Source organism: Onychostoma macrolepis, chromosome 10 (genome assembly GCF_012432095.1).
Source record: "Onychostoma macrolepis isolate SWU-2019 chromosome 10, ASM1243209v1, whole genome shotgun sequence".
Taxonomy (NCBI): domain Eukaryota; kingdom Metazoa; phylum Chordata; class Actinopteri; order Cypriniformes; family Cyprinidae; genus Onychostoma; species Onychostoma macrolepis.
The window spans coordinates 4777058-4793528 of record NC_081164.1 but is presented as its reverse complement, the minus strand read 5'-3'; the positions used below and the strand labels follow the sequence as shown (position 1 = coordinate 4793528).

The 16471-nt window shown below is 37.7% G+C and overlaps 2 long non-coding RNA genes across 2 annotated transcripts; both read right to left on the bottom strand.

Moving 5' to 3' along the window:
- Positions 1–1557: 1557 nt before the first annotated feature.
- LOC131548251 (uncharacterized) lies at positions 1558–2554 on the bottom strand. The gene is made up of 3 exons (XR_009273113.1): positions 2439–2554; positions 2186–2246; positions 1558–2082 (listed from the first exon to the last, which is right to left on the bottom strand). It is a non-coding gene; the product is annotated as an uncharacterized LOC131548251 (long non-coding RNA).
- A 6298-nt stretch (positions 2555–8852) lies between these two features.
- Positions 8853–9879, bottom strand: LOC131548250 (uncharacterized). Its single transcript, XR_009273112.1, has 3 exons — positions 9781–9879; positions 9527–9587; positions 8853–9429 (listed from the first exon to the last, which is right to left on the bottom strand). It is a non-coding gene; the product is annotated as an uncharacterized LOC131548250 (long non-coding RNA).
- Between the last annotated feature and the right edge of the window lie 6592 nt (positions 9880–16471).

Here is a 16471-nt window from a genome sequence, read left to right as displayed (position 1 = left end):
GTTCTTGTCTAAAACAGTAGTTATTGGGGGGAATACATGTGTGTGTGTGTGTGTGTGTGTGTGTGTGTGTGTGTATTAATATATATATAATATAATCATCAACACTTTAGCATCTAGACCTGAAAGAAACTTTGGTAACACTTTAGAATAGGGAACACTTATTCACTATTAACTATGACTTTTCCCTCAATAAATTCCTAATTTGCTGCTTATTAATAGTTAGTAAGGTTGTTAAGTTTAGGTATTGGGTAGGATTAGGGATGCAGAATAAGGTCGTGTAGAATAAGGCATTAATATGTGCTTAATTAGTACTAATAAATGGATAATATTCTAGTAATATGCATGCTAATAAGTAACTAGTTAATGACCCAGAACGTATGCCTAGAACACATATAAACTGTAACCACTTTTGTAAAATGTCCTTTAAAAAAACAAAAAAACAAAAAAACAACAACACAGAAATACCTTTCTACTAGTTTCTACTACAAATTACAAGACTTACCTTTAGATGTGTCAAAATCCCTTTTTGATTTCTAAAAGTGAATGTATCAAAAGCTGTGCTTTTCTTTTGCCAATCTCTTGATGAGCAGGCTCCAGACAAATATTTGTCAAACTTTGAAGTTTGGAGGAGTCTAGTGCTCTGTAATTAGCCTGCTCTGGGTGTGCAGATAGTCTGGGCCATTTCGTACAAAAATAAATACTATACTAAATAAAATGTCTAATTCTTTACCACAATGACATTGGTGTTGACAAAGTAACAGCATGCTGCACATTACGTCTGCTTTACTAACGTGACGCTCTTCTCAGTGTACAGTAGGCTTAATTACGTCTGGTAATCACAGAGCTATCAAACCAAACTACTGTGTTTCTCCACTGTCTGGAAATGTTCTGCAGATGCTTTTCATATATAATTAACTTAACAACAAAAACACACATTTTGATTTGAGTATGAAGCTGAGATGTAAAATAAAGCAGTCTACAAAAAAGAAGAGGAAAAAAAATCAATACTGGCAAAACTATTTAAGCTTCTTTTAAAATCAGTTCTAAAATATTTCAATTTCATAGATTTCACATAATTATGACTCAAAATCTAAAAAAAAATGTAGGGTTAAATATTTAGCATATACTGTACATGCTAAACTAATCTATCGTGATGTAAATTGTTGAGATTAAAAATTTAATAGGATAGTGCTGTTAATCCTACTTTTTTGATATATATCTCTCTCTCTCTCCAAAACACACACACACACACACACACACACACACATGCACAAATAAATAAATAAATAAAATAAAATGATTTGCGTTATTGAGTTATAAAATTAGTATATAGTAGATTACATGTAATTTACAGTAATGCTATAATAATAATAATAATAATAATTCACTTGGTTACTGAAAAAATTGCAAAAATATACTGAACTCTCATATCAGACAGAAGTTTTACATACCTCAGACAAACATACTACTACCAATAATAAACGCCACTGGAAAATGATGGCTTATTTTTTCTTACATAATATTGAAAGATGTGAAATCATAAAAATGTTATGACAGTTGAATTTGAAAGATTTTTTTTATTCTAAATAAACACTTAAACCCATAATAGGGACATGCAATTTAAAAGTAAATAATTTTAAAAGTTATCATTCTGTATCAACACCTTCATTATCAACACATAAACATTACTTTATACTGTAATCTCCAGTGAATTGTACACCATTCAACTTTTGTTTGTTTTGCATTAAAAGAGGATTAAGCAGTTTTCCTGCAAGGTATTATATGGACATTATCATTATCACCCCTTCTTGTAAGATCCACAATAAAACAGTTTGTGATATCTTGTGTCTTGGTAGTTGATGGTGTTGTTGTCTTGCCAGCAGTCGATGGACTTGTTGTGCTAGCTGGAGAGAGTGCGCTTGGCACAACTCTGATATCTTCCTCCGAAGATTCAGATTCACTTGATTTAGACTCGTTTGATTCAGATTTCTCATCGGACTCTGAATCCTCCCTATCTTCTCTGCTTGAATCATTTTCTTCTCCGCTTGAGTCTGATGAATCAAATCTTCTGCGCAAATGAAACTGAGGATTTGAACAGTTGATAATTTAATTAATAATAGTACTGTATGCTGTATGTTATTAATACAGTAACAGTATTAAAAAATCCTAAAAAATAAATACTTACTGGTTTTGAAAAGACTGATGCAGCAAACAACATCAGTAGCATTGCATGTAATGTCTTCATCCTGCAAAATAAAAGCATCAAAAGAACCTAATGTGAAACTATTATTCTCTGGTTAATTCAAATAGTGTTTACCACAGATTAAAATTGTATTTATAAGTTCTGCTTGCTTGTATTCATTGATTATTCAGTTACCACTAATAAAGATAAATTTAAAAGACATAAACACAACATAACATAGAGATGAATGGTTTACCTTGCACAGATGTTCTTGTCCAGTTATTGTAATGTCACAGTCTGTATTTACTCTGGCATCTGTGGTACTGTCTCTTAAATACTGGATGGATGTGAGTAAACCAGGGCTTGGTCCAGTGAATTCCCATGATAATGACATGACAAGTAATCATTAGTGCAACTTCCGGGTCTCTACCAAACCTTGCACAATACCTTGCAAAATCCCTGCTACAAACCAGTGTGTAGTAATCCAAACGAGCATGTAAATCACACAACAGCACTGCTTCACTGCATTGTTTAGACAAACCACACTGTCTGCTACTTGTTTAGTTTGGTAACAGTGAAAGGCTCAGAACTTAAACATTTTCTATGTATACTTATGTACAGGATTTACTGTACTGTACTTGACAGATCCACACATGTGAAATTATGGCCTGTGACTGTATTTTTATATTTTGGACACACTCCATTGCTCTAAACACAGTTTGAGGGAACTCGATGGACCACTGGTTTTATACTTTAAAGTTTGCTGCATACGTACAACTGAAATGTATACTTGTCAAATAGCAGTATATAAAACAAATGCAATATAAAATCTGATGTAAATAAGCCAATTAACGGTTAACATGTTCAAAACATATGTGCCAAGTTCTTAGAAATGTTTCAAGAAAATACTTAACAACTCTAAAAATGTCATGGGTTGTAACCATCATGAAAATGTGTGTGTGGAGTTCAGGTAAACCCTACGTTATGGGGACAAAAAGATCCAAAATCCATGTCCTTGTGGGAACAAGCTTATATAAATCATATGAATTAAGTTTCAAAAATAAAATAAAATAAAATCTGAAATAGCTGAAAGTTTTGTGTGAGGGGTAGGTTTAAGGGAAGGGTTAGGGTAAGGGGATAGAAAATACAGCTTGTACAGTATAAAAAGCATTACATCTATGGAATGTCCCCAGAAGACATAGAAACGCAACATGAGTATGTGTGTGTTTTCCAAGTAAAAAAAATTACAAATACTATGAACTGCATTATCCATTGCATTTTTGAGAAGATACAACACAACATTTTACAACCTCAATCTTGCCTTGTCATAGATTTACCAAAATTGAAGACATTCTCATAGATTTTAAGGACACTGTTTCCCTTTGCAACTGGTTTTGCAGCGAAATCATCCTAAACCACTGTAAAAAAAAAAATAAAAAAAAATAAAAAGTAGAGCGAACTTAAAAGATTTTTTTTTTACCAGCTTCAGCAGATTTTTGAGTTTGCCCAACTTATTTTTGTGGGAGATTCTCAAATTTTTGTTGTATAAACTTAAAACGACAAGTTGAGAAAACTCAAAAATCTGCTGAAGCTGGTTGCCTTAAAATTTTAAGTTGGCTCAACTTTTTTTTTTTTTTTTTTACAGTGTGGCCTACATGACCAACGGCGTGTATCACATACTTAATAGCAAACAACTGTGAACAGAATTTCATTGTTCATTGTTGTAAGATCATTCTGGCTGCAAACATGATGATGGATACGCAGATTTTTCAGAGATTTCCTGTTTTTGATATCACGTAACAGCTCATATGCCCAGAGCAAACAAGTTAAGCTGCTCAGACAGATATTTCACTAACCCCAAAGACGTCAGTGATGACTGAGGATGTGAAACAGTCAGAATTGTAATTTTCCAAATGGATGATATGATCTGACATCATCCTAATATACCAGCCCTACATGAATGGCAGAAGTTATTAATGCATAACAATGAACCATAAGCTCCATTTATGATGTAAAGTTCTATAGAAACAAAATTCGTGCTTACATAAGTATAAAATGATGCATATTTTGCCACTCATAATACATTTTACATGTAAACAAATACATTTTCTAAATACACATAGTATATATATGCTATTTGTTACAGATATGGCAGATTAAATGCACATTCTGTCATTGTTGAGCTAGTGTTAGCATCTCTGTTCTTTACTTTAATAACAATATAGTGGTGGTTAGACGCTGTGCTGTCGTCTCTGAGTTTTATGTAAATTACTCTGATACCAGTGAGTTCTAGAAAGCAGTCTTCACAATAATTAATTCTCTTACCTGACACAATAACAAAGAAGCAACTCAGGTGTCACTGCTTAGCATTTTCTCCATCACCAAATATTTCCACCTTGTGCGTGTTGCATCGTGACTATTATGAGTACAGTATTCATCTGATGAATTATACACCATTTAGATGACTATTTACAAAAACACAATTTATTTCCTAACGTGTAAAACTTTTCTCCTGAATGCACCTTAAAGAAAAAATGTATTAAAATTTGCAGCTAAGTATTGAATGATGTATATTTGTTTTGTTCTGTGTTCCACTTTGGGAGATGTTGACCACTCCTAGATTGCACCAACATTGCTGCTGTCATCCACAGCAATTAAATGGGTTCAGACCTGCCAGCTCCTAGCACTGCATGCGCTAAAGATGGCTCAGACACATCCGGTGTATAAAACCACACAAAAGTATGTGGCAAGCCATTAGGTAGTTGAAAACCCCTGCAAAAACCTAACCCTAACCTGGTAATATGCATTTTGGTACCTACTGTATAAGCTAAAGATATAGCCTCTATGATTCAATGAGTCATACACTGCAAAAAATGTTTGCTTACTTACTTTTTGTCTTGTTTCCAGCCAAAATATCTAAAAATTCTAAATATCTAAAAAATGATTTTCTAGACAAGTAAAAATGATTGCCTTGTTTTCAGAAAAAACAAGTCAAATTTAAGCGAGTTTTTGCTTAGAACAAGCAAAATAATCTGCCAATGGGGTAAGCAAAATAATCTTGTTTCAAACATAAAACAGACTCTACTCAGCCCCAACTCTCCCATCCCTTGAATCTCCAAAAAGGAAAGCTTGCTCTTAAAGGGGCTAGACCAATAGCGGGACATTTCCTTCATGCAAGCACGTACAGCAGACAGGAGTTGTCTCGCTGTAGGCTAAGCAGGCAGCAACCTTTTCCCACCATAAAGGTCAACAATCACCAGAAACATGTGGCTCTCCACTGGTCCTGGTCAAAATTTATTCTTTGCCATGGCTTCTCTGGAAAATCCCATGGATGCAAGGGGGTTGTCTGTGGCATGAGTCTTACATTCTGGAAATCTGAACAATCCTTTGCTTCTTCTCCAATCTCTGCATGTATGCTAGGCCACCAGAAGTAGCTACGTGCCTTCTCTTTCATCCTCACTACTCCTGCATGGCCTGCAGGAAGTTCCTTCAGCAAAAGGTTCCTCAGAGGTGGGGGTATAACAAAAAATGCATACCCCCATAGTAAGCAGCCAGAATTTGTCTGTCATCTCTCCCCTCCTACCATGAGAGATCCAGGCCAAAACTCTCAACAAAAAAGGGTCAGTTCTTGTGAATCACTTTACTTGAGCCACAGTGTCTGGTGCACTTTGCACTACTTTGAAGGAAAATATGTCAACTTGAGCACATTCTGGTGGTGTGTCCAGCAGAGGCAGCCTGGATAGTCCATCTGTGTTACAGTGCTGCACAGATCTCCTATCTTTGATGTTTTACTAATGTGCCAATGGCAACAAAGCAAAGTACTGCATGTTATTTGCAGATAGTGAGGGAATGCCGATTTGGGACCTAAAGATAGAGGTAAGTGGTCTGTGGTCTGTTAGTTGGGTAAACAAGTACTGGTGAAATTTCTTAACAGCAAATACAATTGCTAAGGCTTCTCGTTCAATTTGGGCATTATTGCTCTCTGCTGAGTTCAGGGTCATTGCTGCAAAGCCATTTGGCCTTTCTTCACCTTGACATGCGAAAGTATTTCACTGACAGCTGTATTGGTAGAGAAGGGATGTAATGTGTGAGGATCTCAGATTGTGTCAGTGCACATTTCACATCCCTGAATGCCTTCTCACATCTGTCTTACCATTTCCACTCTTAGAATTTGTTCAGCAGTTAATGTAGGCGACAAAGCTTGCTGGCAGGTTTGGCATGAACTTTTAATAGTATTTTATTATTCCTAGGAATGATCTCAGCTGGCTTACATTCTTTGGAGATGGTGCATCCACAAGTGCTTTTACCTTTGATGGTGCTTTGTGGAGACCAGTGCTATCAATTACGTGTCCAAGATATTCAGTGGTGGGTTGGAAGGTGACTTGTGTGTCATGATGTTCAATGGCTCTTGGGCAACAGGATCAGCCTGCATTTGGAGTTAAGTTTGACGTAAATCTATTTTGCTGAATTTCTGGCCTCTGGCTAATCCACCAAAAAGATTCAAATATCAGCAAGAGGTACTGTTCCACAGTTAAAACGGGGGTTGACTGTAGCCTTGAAATTGCTACAAATTCAAGACTGGGCATGGCCCACTCACTAACACTCACCTTCTTCAGTACTCCAGGCAGTCTGATTCTGTTTCCACCTGAGTTGTAATCACATACGGAACAGGGTGAGCTTTTAGGGACTTAGGTTTATTGTCTGCTTTAATGTCCAGCTTTACAGTGGTCTTTCATGTTTCCCAGTTGATTTCAAAGTCAGCTTCGCTTCCCAGGGACAGAGGTACGACCACTCTTTTTGGCAAATTGACTCTGCATGAGCGATACAGTTGCTCCTGTGTCCACTTGCATAGGGACGTACTAAAAATAGCCTATAATAAAAGTCTTCCAATTAGGGATGCACGATATTATCGGACTGATATCGGAATTGGCCAATAATGTCTTTAAATGTAAATATCGGCATCGGCCTGATATGAAAAATTATGCCGATACTGTATGTCTTGCCGATAAGATGAATGGGTTAACTCACGTGTGCTCAGGGTGTGCTAGCGATTAGATCACGTAAGCAGTGTGGCTCATTCTTGAAGCAAAGTTTTGCCTGATTTGTGATTAGATTGACTGTTTTGGATTGCTGCATTTAATCGGTGAAAGCATGTACACAATGCGTTCTGTGTGTGATAGTGTAAACAGTAATAGCATGTGCAGTGACAGCCTCCCCCAGGTCCTAAAGCCCGTTTGGTAAGGAGTTTTAATCTGTAGGGGGCGCTGTTGGCCTACTTCTAATTAAATGAAAAGTAAAATAGCCTACACAAATAACATTTAGACTGTGTTTCTGATTAAATAAAGCAGTAATTGATGTCATAATGTCATGAGTATGTTTTGATTTAATGGTCAGAAGCTATAGCTTACATGAAAAAAAAAATCACAAACATGACACTTGCAAATTAAATAATTTTATGTATACTGATTTATTCATTAATGTGTAATATGTTTTATTTTTTAAACAAACCATAAGCTCTAAAAGATTTTGAGAATTTTTACAACTCTTTTGTTTTAGACCATCTACAAATGTTAAATCTTAAAATAAAATGTTAGAGGTAACACTGCATCTTTCTGGGGGGGGGAAATGCAGCGATTGATAGTTTATTTATAGTTATTTTCAAATCTTCAATGTACCGTTAAAAAGCCTTCATTATTTTTTATTTAATTCTAATAATTAAGTTCTTGTTAAAAACTAACCAAAATTAAAAATATTTTGCATATAATTTCTGCACAGGAGAGACTTGGTGTTGTTTCCAAACAAAAGGAAATATATCAGTATCGGCCAAAATGAGTTGAAAAATATCGGCATATCGGATAGTTCCAGTAGACTTCTGCACTATATCCCTATAATGGTTTCCTTTCTGAGAGCATTCAACAAAGTGTAAAGAATAGAAATTCAGAAATGTCAACACTTTCTTGAAAGTAGACATGATGTCTAATTTCACTCTTCTCAAAAAAAGTTATTATATGAATTTGTGACAAAGCTTCATTTGATGCAATGACTATATAATACATATTGCAAACAAAACTGGAATGTACTGACTGCCAAATTACTGTGTCCCAAAATGCAATGTGCTAGACTTGACCTTCCTATGTAACAATGATAATTAGACACTAATATGATAACTAGACCCCTTCTCACATAATGATGTCATGTGATAATATCTAACCAATATAATGAGGTCATGTAAGATGGATTTTATTTTGTATTCCAAGATTACATCATGTTATAGATCATTAGGTTAGGCTGTAACAAGCAATGTGCTTAAAATCCCAACCGGCCTTTTCAATATCATTTAGCAGACACACCTCTTGACTCAGTGTAACCATGTGAAAACTATGCCACACATGATGCATATTTTTTAGATTAATTGAAGTTCTTTTGAAATTGTATAGAATGGTGCTGTTAATCGTATTTATTTTGATCTCATAATAATAATAATAATAAAAAATTTAAATTACATTACTAAATTAGAAAAATAGCATATAGTATGTTCCATGCCATTTACACCAATGTTATAATAATAATAATAATAATAAATAATTCATTTGGTTGCTGAAAAAGTTGCAAAAAATGTACTGAACAATGTACTGAACTGTACTTTATTACCAAAGTACTACAAATAATAAATCTCACTGAAAAACAATGGCTTAATTTTCTTACATAATATTAAAGGATGTTAAATCATAAAACTGCTATGACAATTGCATTTGAAAGATTTTTTTTATTCTAAACAAGCACTTAAAACCATACTAGTGACATGCAGTTTAAAAGTAAATCATTTTAAAAGTTACATCGTTCAGTGTCAGGACCTTCATTATCAACACATAAACATAACTTTATAATGTAAATTGTAATGAATTACACACCTTTAACTGTTTAACTGATGATTAAGCAGAAATACTGCAAGATATTATAATAACATTACCATCACCCCTTGTTCCAGTAACACAGTTTGTGATATCTTGTGTCGTTATAGTTGATGGTGTTGTTGTTTTGCCAGCAGTCGATGGACTTGTTGTGCTAGCTGGAGAGAATGTGCTTGACACAACGCTGATATCTTCCTCCGAAGATTCAGATTCACTTGATTTAGACTCGTTTGATTCAGATTTCTCACCAGACTGTGAATCCTCCCTGTCTTCTCTGCTTGAATCATTTTCTTCTCCGCTTGAGTCTGATGAATCAAATCTTCTGCGCAAATGAAACTGAGGATTTGAACAGATGATAATTTGATTAATAATAGTACTGTATGTTATTAATACAGTAACAGTATTAAAAAATCCTAAAAAAATAAATACTTACTGGTTTTGAAAAGACTGATGCAGCAAACAACATCAGTAGCATTGCATGTAATGTCTTCATCCTGCAAAATAAAAGCATCAAAAGAACCTAATGTGAAACTATTATTCTCTGGTTAATTCAAATAGTGTTTACCACAGATTAAAAATTGTATTTATAAGTTCTGCTTGCTTGTATTCATTGATTATTCAGTTACCACTAATAAAGATAAATTTAAAAGTCATAAACACAACATAACATAGAGATGAATGGTTTACCTTGCGCAGATGTTCTTGTCCAGTTATTGTAATGTCACAGTCTGTATTTACTCTGGCATCTGTGATACTGTCTTAAATACTGGATGGATGTGAGTAAACCAGGGCTTGGTCCAGTGAATTCCCATGATGACGATGTGACAAGTAAACATTTATGCAACTTCCGGGTCTCTACCAAACCTTGCACAATGCCTTGCAAAATCCCTGCTACAATCAGTGCATAGTAATCCAAACAAGAGTTTAAATCATGCAATGCCACTGTCTCACTGCATTGTTTAGACAAACCACACACTGCTATTTGTTTAGTTTGGTAACAGTGAAAGGCTCAGAACTTAAACATAATCTATGTATACTTATGTACAGGATTTACTGTACTGTACTTGACAGATCTGTGACTGTATTTTTTATTTTGGACACGTTCCAGTGCTCTAAAAAGAGCTTGGGGGAACTTGATGGACCACTGGTTTTTAAACTGTATAGTATGCTGCATACTCACAACTGAAGTGCATACTTGAAAAATTATTTAAATAACAATTTACATTCTTTATGCCTGGCATTTATAAGGACTATACATTATTGAAACAAATGCAGTACAAAACCTGGTATGTAAATGAGCCAATAAATGTTTAACATGTTTGTCAATGACACATAAGAGTGTCCCTGATCAAGAAAATAAAAAAACATATTTGATAAATCTAGTTCAAAACATATGTGCCATGTTCTTAGAAAGGTTTCTAGAAAATATTTAACAATTCTAAAATTGTCATGGGTAATAACCAGCATGAATGTGTGTGTGTGTGTGTATGTGTGTGTGTGGTTCCGGTATTCCCTACATTACGGGGGCAAAATATCCCCACAAAGATGACAAAATCCAGGTTTAAGGGAAGGGTTAGGGTAAGGGGGCAGAAAATACAGTTTGTACAGTATAAAAACCATTACGTCTATGGAATGTCCCCAGAAGACATAGAAACGCAACATGACTATGTGTGTGTTTTCCAGGTTAAAAAAAATTACAAATACTATGAACTGCATTATCCATTGCATTTTTGAGAAGTTGTACCACAACATTTTACAACCTGAATCTTGCCTTGTCGTAAAACGGATAAACAATTATCTGATTTTTTTTTTTTACGTATCGACTATACGCAAAGTCACAAGGGCCTATGACATCATTTACCAAAATTAAAGACATGCTCATAGATTTTAGACATAGACATTTTTTCCCCTTTTATTTTGTTTTGCAAAAACCACTGGCCTACATGACCACTGGCGTGTATCACATATTTAAATGGAAACAACTGTGAACAGAATTTCATTGTTCATTGTTGTAAGATTATTCTGGCTGCAAACATGATGATGGATACGCTTTTTCTTTGAGATTTCCTGTTTTTGATATAACGTAACAGCTCATATGCCTGGAACAAACAAGTTTAGCTGCTCAGACAGATATTTCACTAACCCCAAAGACGTCAGTGATGACTGAGGATGTGAAACAGTCAGAATTGTAATTTTACAAATGGATGATATAATTTGACATCATCCTAATATACCAGCCCTACATGAATGACAGAAGTTATTAATGCATAACAATTAACTATAAGCTCCATTTATGATGTAAAGTTCTATAGAAACAAAACTCATACTTACATAAGTATAAAAAAGGCCACTCATAATAAAATATTTTACATGCAACATACAGGCAAATAAAGTGGTGAATTTTATAAATACACATAGTACATATATGCTATGTGTTACAGATGCTAACTATGACAGATTAAATGCACATGTAGTAGTTGTTGAGCTAATGTTAGCATCTCTGTTCTTTACTTTTATAACAATATAGTGATGGTTAGAGGCCGCACTGTCGTCTCTATGTTAATAGCAAAATGGTGGTGGCAACTCAGGCGTCACTACAAATCCTCCCGCATTGTGTGTGTTGTATTGTGATTATTATGATTACAGTATTCATCTGATGAAATGTATACCATTTAGATGACTATTCACAAAAACACTAAAATATGTGGCAAGCCATTAGATAGTTGAAAACACCTGCAAAAACCTAACCTGATAATAGGCATTTTGGTTGACTATACCTACTGTATAAGCAAAAGATATAGCCTCTATGATCCAATGAGACAGCCATTGATTAGATAATGGCTTCCCTTTTTGAGGAGTAGCCCAGGACACAAACAGCTTGTCAGCTGGTCATATATTTCACATATATACAGTATCTCACAGAAGTGAGTACACCCCTCACATTTTGGTAAATATTTTATTATATCTTTTCATGTGACAACACTGAAGACATTACACTTTGCTACAATGTAAAATAGTGAGTGTACAGCTTGTATAACAGTGTAAATTTGTTGTCCCCTCAAAATAACTCAACACACAGCCATTCATGTTTAAACCGCTGATCACAAAAGTGAGTACACCCCTAAGTGAAAATGTCCAAATTGGGCCCAAAGTGTCAATATTTTGTGTGGCCACCATTATTTTCCAGCACTGCCTAAACCCTCTTGGGCATGGAGTTCACCAGAGCTTCACAGGTTGCCACTGGATTCCTCTTCCACTCTTCCATGAAGACATCACGGAGCTGGTGGATGTTAGAGACCTTGCGCTCCTCCACCTTCCGTTTGAGGATGCCCCACAGATGCTCAATAGGGTTTAGGTCTGGAGACATGCTTGGCCAGTCCATCACCTTTACCCTCAGCTTCTTTAGCAAGGCATTGGTCATCTTGGAGGTGTGTTTGGGGTCGTTATCATGTTGGAATACTGCCCTGCGGCCCAGCCACTGAAGGGAGGGGATCATGCTCTGCTTCAGTATGTCACAGTACATGTTGGCATTCATGGTTCCCTCAATGTACTGTAGCTCCCCAGTGCCAGCAGCACTCATGCAGCCCCAGACCATAACACTCCCACCACCATGCTTGACTGTAGGCAAGACACACTTGTCTTTGTACTCCTCACCTGGTTGCCGCCACACACGCTTGAGTAATCCAGTAATCCATGTCCTTAGTCTGCTTGTCTTCAGCAAACTGTTTGCAAACTTTCTTGTGCATCATCTTTAGAAGAGGCTTCCTTCTGGGACGACAGCCATGCAGACCAATTTGATGCAGTGTGCAGCGTATGGTCTGACAGGCTGACCCCCCACCCCTTCAAACTCTGCAGCAATGCTAGCAGCACTCATACATCTATTTCCCAAACACAACCTCTGGATATGACGCTGAGCACGTGCACTCAACTTTTGACAAAATCTTTTACCGGATTTCGATTATTCCGATGTTTTGTTGAACGTTGTAGTTGGCGGAGCGGCGGCACTGATCAAACGCTTCAGGATGTGCGGACTGGGGGAAGCGAGCCGGCGCGCTCGTGAAGCTCAGACAGCAGATTCAGAACGCCGTTGCCTAGCATCCATCTGGCGAATCTCCGCTCTCTACCCAACAAAACGGACGAACTCCTTCTGCTCTCCCGGATAAACAAGGATTTTTCAAACTTGGCTGCTCTGTGCTGAACGACGCCATTCCGGACAGCGCGTTAAGTCTGCCGGGCTTTCAGGTGTTTAGAGTGGACCGCGATGCAGAATCAACGGGAAAATCGTGCAGTGGCGGGAGGTGCTTTTACATCAACGAAAAGTGGTGTACAGATGTAACTGTGTTAAAGAAGATGTGCTGTCCCGATCTTGAAACACTCTTCATTAACTGCAAACCGTTCTGTTCGCTGCGGGAGTTTTGCTCCTTCATTCTGGTGAGTGTTTACATTCCTCTGCAAGCGCACGTGAGCTCGGCTTTACATAAACTCACTGATATGATCACAGAGAGTGAGCAACAACACCCAGACTCTGTTTTAATCATTCTCGGGGACTTTAATAAAGCAAATCTCTCACGTGAACTGCCAAAATACAGACAGCATGTTACATGTCCCACTAGAGACAGTAATATACTGCATCACTGTTACACAGCAATAAAGGATGCTTATCACTCTGTCCCACGGGCAGCTTTGGGGCTCTCTGATCACTGTTTAGTTCATCTCATACCGACCTACAGGCAGAAACTGAAATCAGCTAAACCTGTATTAAGGACTGTAAAAAGATGGACCAATGAAGCAGAGCGGGATTTACAAGCCTGTTTCTCTCTCACTGATTGGACTGGTTTTGAAGCTGCTGCCTCCGATCTGGACGAGCTCACAGAGACATCTTATATCAGTTTCTGTGAGCATATGTGCATTCATACCAGGCCTCATTTAACCTACAACAATGACAAACCATGGTTCACTGCAAAACTCAGACAGCTCCGTTAGGCCAAAGATCGCAGGAATGTGGACAGAGTCTTGTACAAACAGGCCAAATACACACTGGAAAAGGAGATCAGATTGGCAAAGAGGAATTATTCCGAAAAGCTATGGAGTAAGTTCTCTTCTAGTGACATGGCTTCAGTGTGGAAAGGTCTGAAAGACATCACCAATTACAAGACACCATCCCCCAGCACTGTGGAGAATCAACATCTGACAGACGATCTGAACGACTTCTACTGCAGGTTTGAAAAAACACCATTCACATCTCTTGCAACCCCCGTCTCCCCTACATCTGCAATTCAGTTCAGTGAAGATAACGTGTGCCAGGTCTTCAGAAAGAACAAGAGAAGAACGGTGTGACATCAGCCTGTCTGAAAACTTGTGCTGACCAGCTGGCACCCATCTTCACCCAGATCTTCAACAGATCACTGGAGCTGTGTTCTCTCCCCACTACTCTTCTCCCTGTACATCAATGAAGTATATCGCAGAGAATAAACAAACGGATTTGTACGATCCATTTGTCACCCTGCAAATCAGCCAACCTCACTCCTAAATCCACTCCAGCCGCCAAGGCGGCCAATAGATTGAGCAAAGCCCCGAACTCGTCTCGTTTGACACCACCATTGTCCCGCACAAAACCCGGCTCTCCGCGAGCGTCGGGTCGCAGAAGCAGGCCTTCAACGAGCCTGGGCCGCGCCCAGTTCTTACTGCAGCAAAGCCTCACTCGCTTCCCGCTTCGGCTCAGCCTTCACCGCGGCTCTCCCTTCATGCGGCGCTGCAGCCGGGCCTCTAACTTCTGTTTCTAGACGCTAGACGCTAGCGGCGCAGGCCACCAGCCTTGCCAAACAATTTTCAGGTAAAAATCGCTAAAGGCAGGTAATTTGTTGTTAAATGACGTCGCAACATCATCGGATGTTAATGTCATTACGTAATCATGACGCAAGTGCTTAGAATACACACTGAAATTACTCTTTATTTTTCACCAGCATTTTACCCGTATTTAATTTACTCATTCAATTCGAGTCAGATAATCAACAGTGAAACTTCTCTTCCACTGTTGATCTTAACCAGAAAACAAAATTAATCTCAGTGGACCAACAGTAATGATTAACAGTCATAAGTACAAATGAAAAAATTAAGGCGTACCATAAATAAACAATTATTGAACAAGTGCAACTTAATTAATATATGAAGTGCATACTGCTAGGCACCTCCCTCAAAGTGTCTACGTTACCAGCCGATGTGCCGCTTGGTTGGCTAGCTGTTTCAATATGTTTTCCTTTTGCGTGGTTAAGAGAAAAACGCATGCCTTTTACCATTTTTATCACTTTTTAAAGGTTTCCAAATAAAATTTTTAAAATGACTACATTTGTTGCTAGTTGCTTTGAAAACAAGTTGCTAGGGTAGTCTGAGAAATTGTTAAATCCAGCAACAAATTGCTAAGTTGGCAACGCTGCAGACTACCCGGACATTTCAGCATGTCCCGCCAAAGTCACAAGCCACTCCCCTTTTTTCCGCAGCTGACAGCTGCAGAAGCAAGCATGTGGCTGCCTTCGCTTGCAGGCCCATCTCAGACTTTCCTTCTACTTCCCCTAACCCCTTTCCTTTTCAGCAGCCTCCAGATCCTGTAGCAGGTTCTAACGCAAGGCTGCCTTTTTCTATATTCCTCCACTACCGCAGCAGTGTCTGCTCCCACTGGAGCCCTATCTGAATTTACCCAATGCCGCAGCAGTGACTGCTCCCACAGAAGCCTCCTTCTCTTTTCAGATGCCGTAGCAGTGCCCGTCTCAATAGAAGCCACATTCTCTTTTCAGATTCCACAGAAGTGCTCACACCCGCAGGACCCTCTATCCCTACTTCCCACTCATCTGCTCCCGCTGAAGCCTGTATCTCTACTTCCCACTGTCGCAGCCAGGGGCGTCATGCACTCATTTTTTTTGAGGGGGCACGAGTTGGGGGTCGTCATGTGACACACAGCAGGCAACAGCACTTATGTTTTATTTATTTTTTCCTTTTATATTCTAAACATTCCCAAACGCATTAACTATATCATGAAATATCTTGATTCTCACCTTTATAGATTATGATCAAAGTAACCTGATAATGTAATCTATTAACTATGCATAAAAACCTGTCTGTTTATGGGTGTCATGCCATAACATTTTTTTATACGACTGACTATATATTTAATGTACATTTAACATTGAAAGTGAATGTAACATGTTTTCTGGTCTTGTCCAGTCTTAAATCTGTTTTGGTCAGAAATACATTCTAGCATAGAGAAAATCTTGGAAATTGAGATAGAAAAAAAAACAGCTATTCAGTCAGAAAGAGGTATTCAGTCAGCGAGCGAGTGAAGAAAACGCCAACATTTTAGCGATGACTCATCTGAACGCCTCTG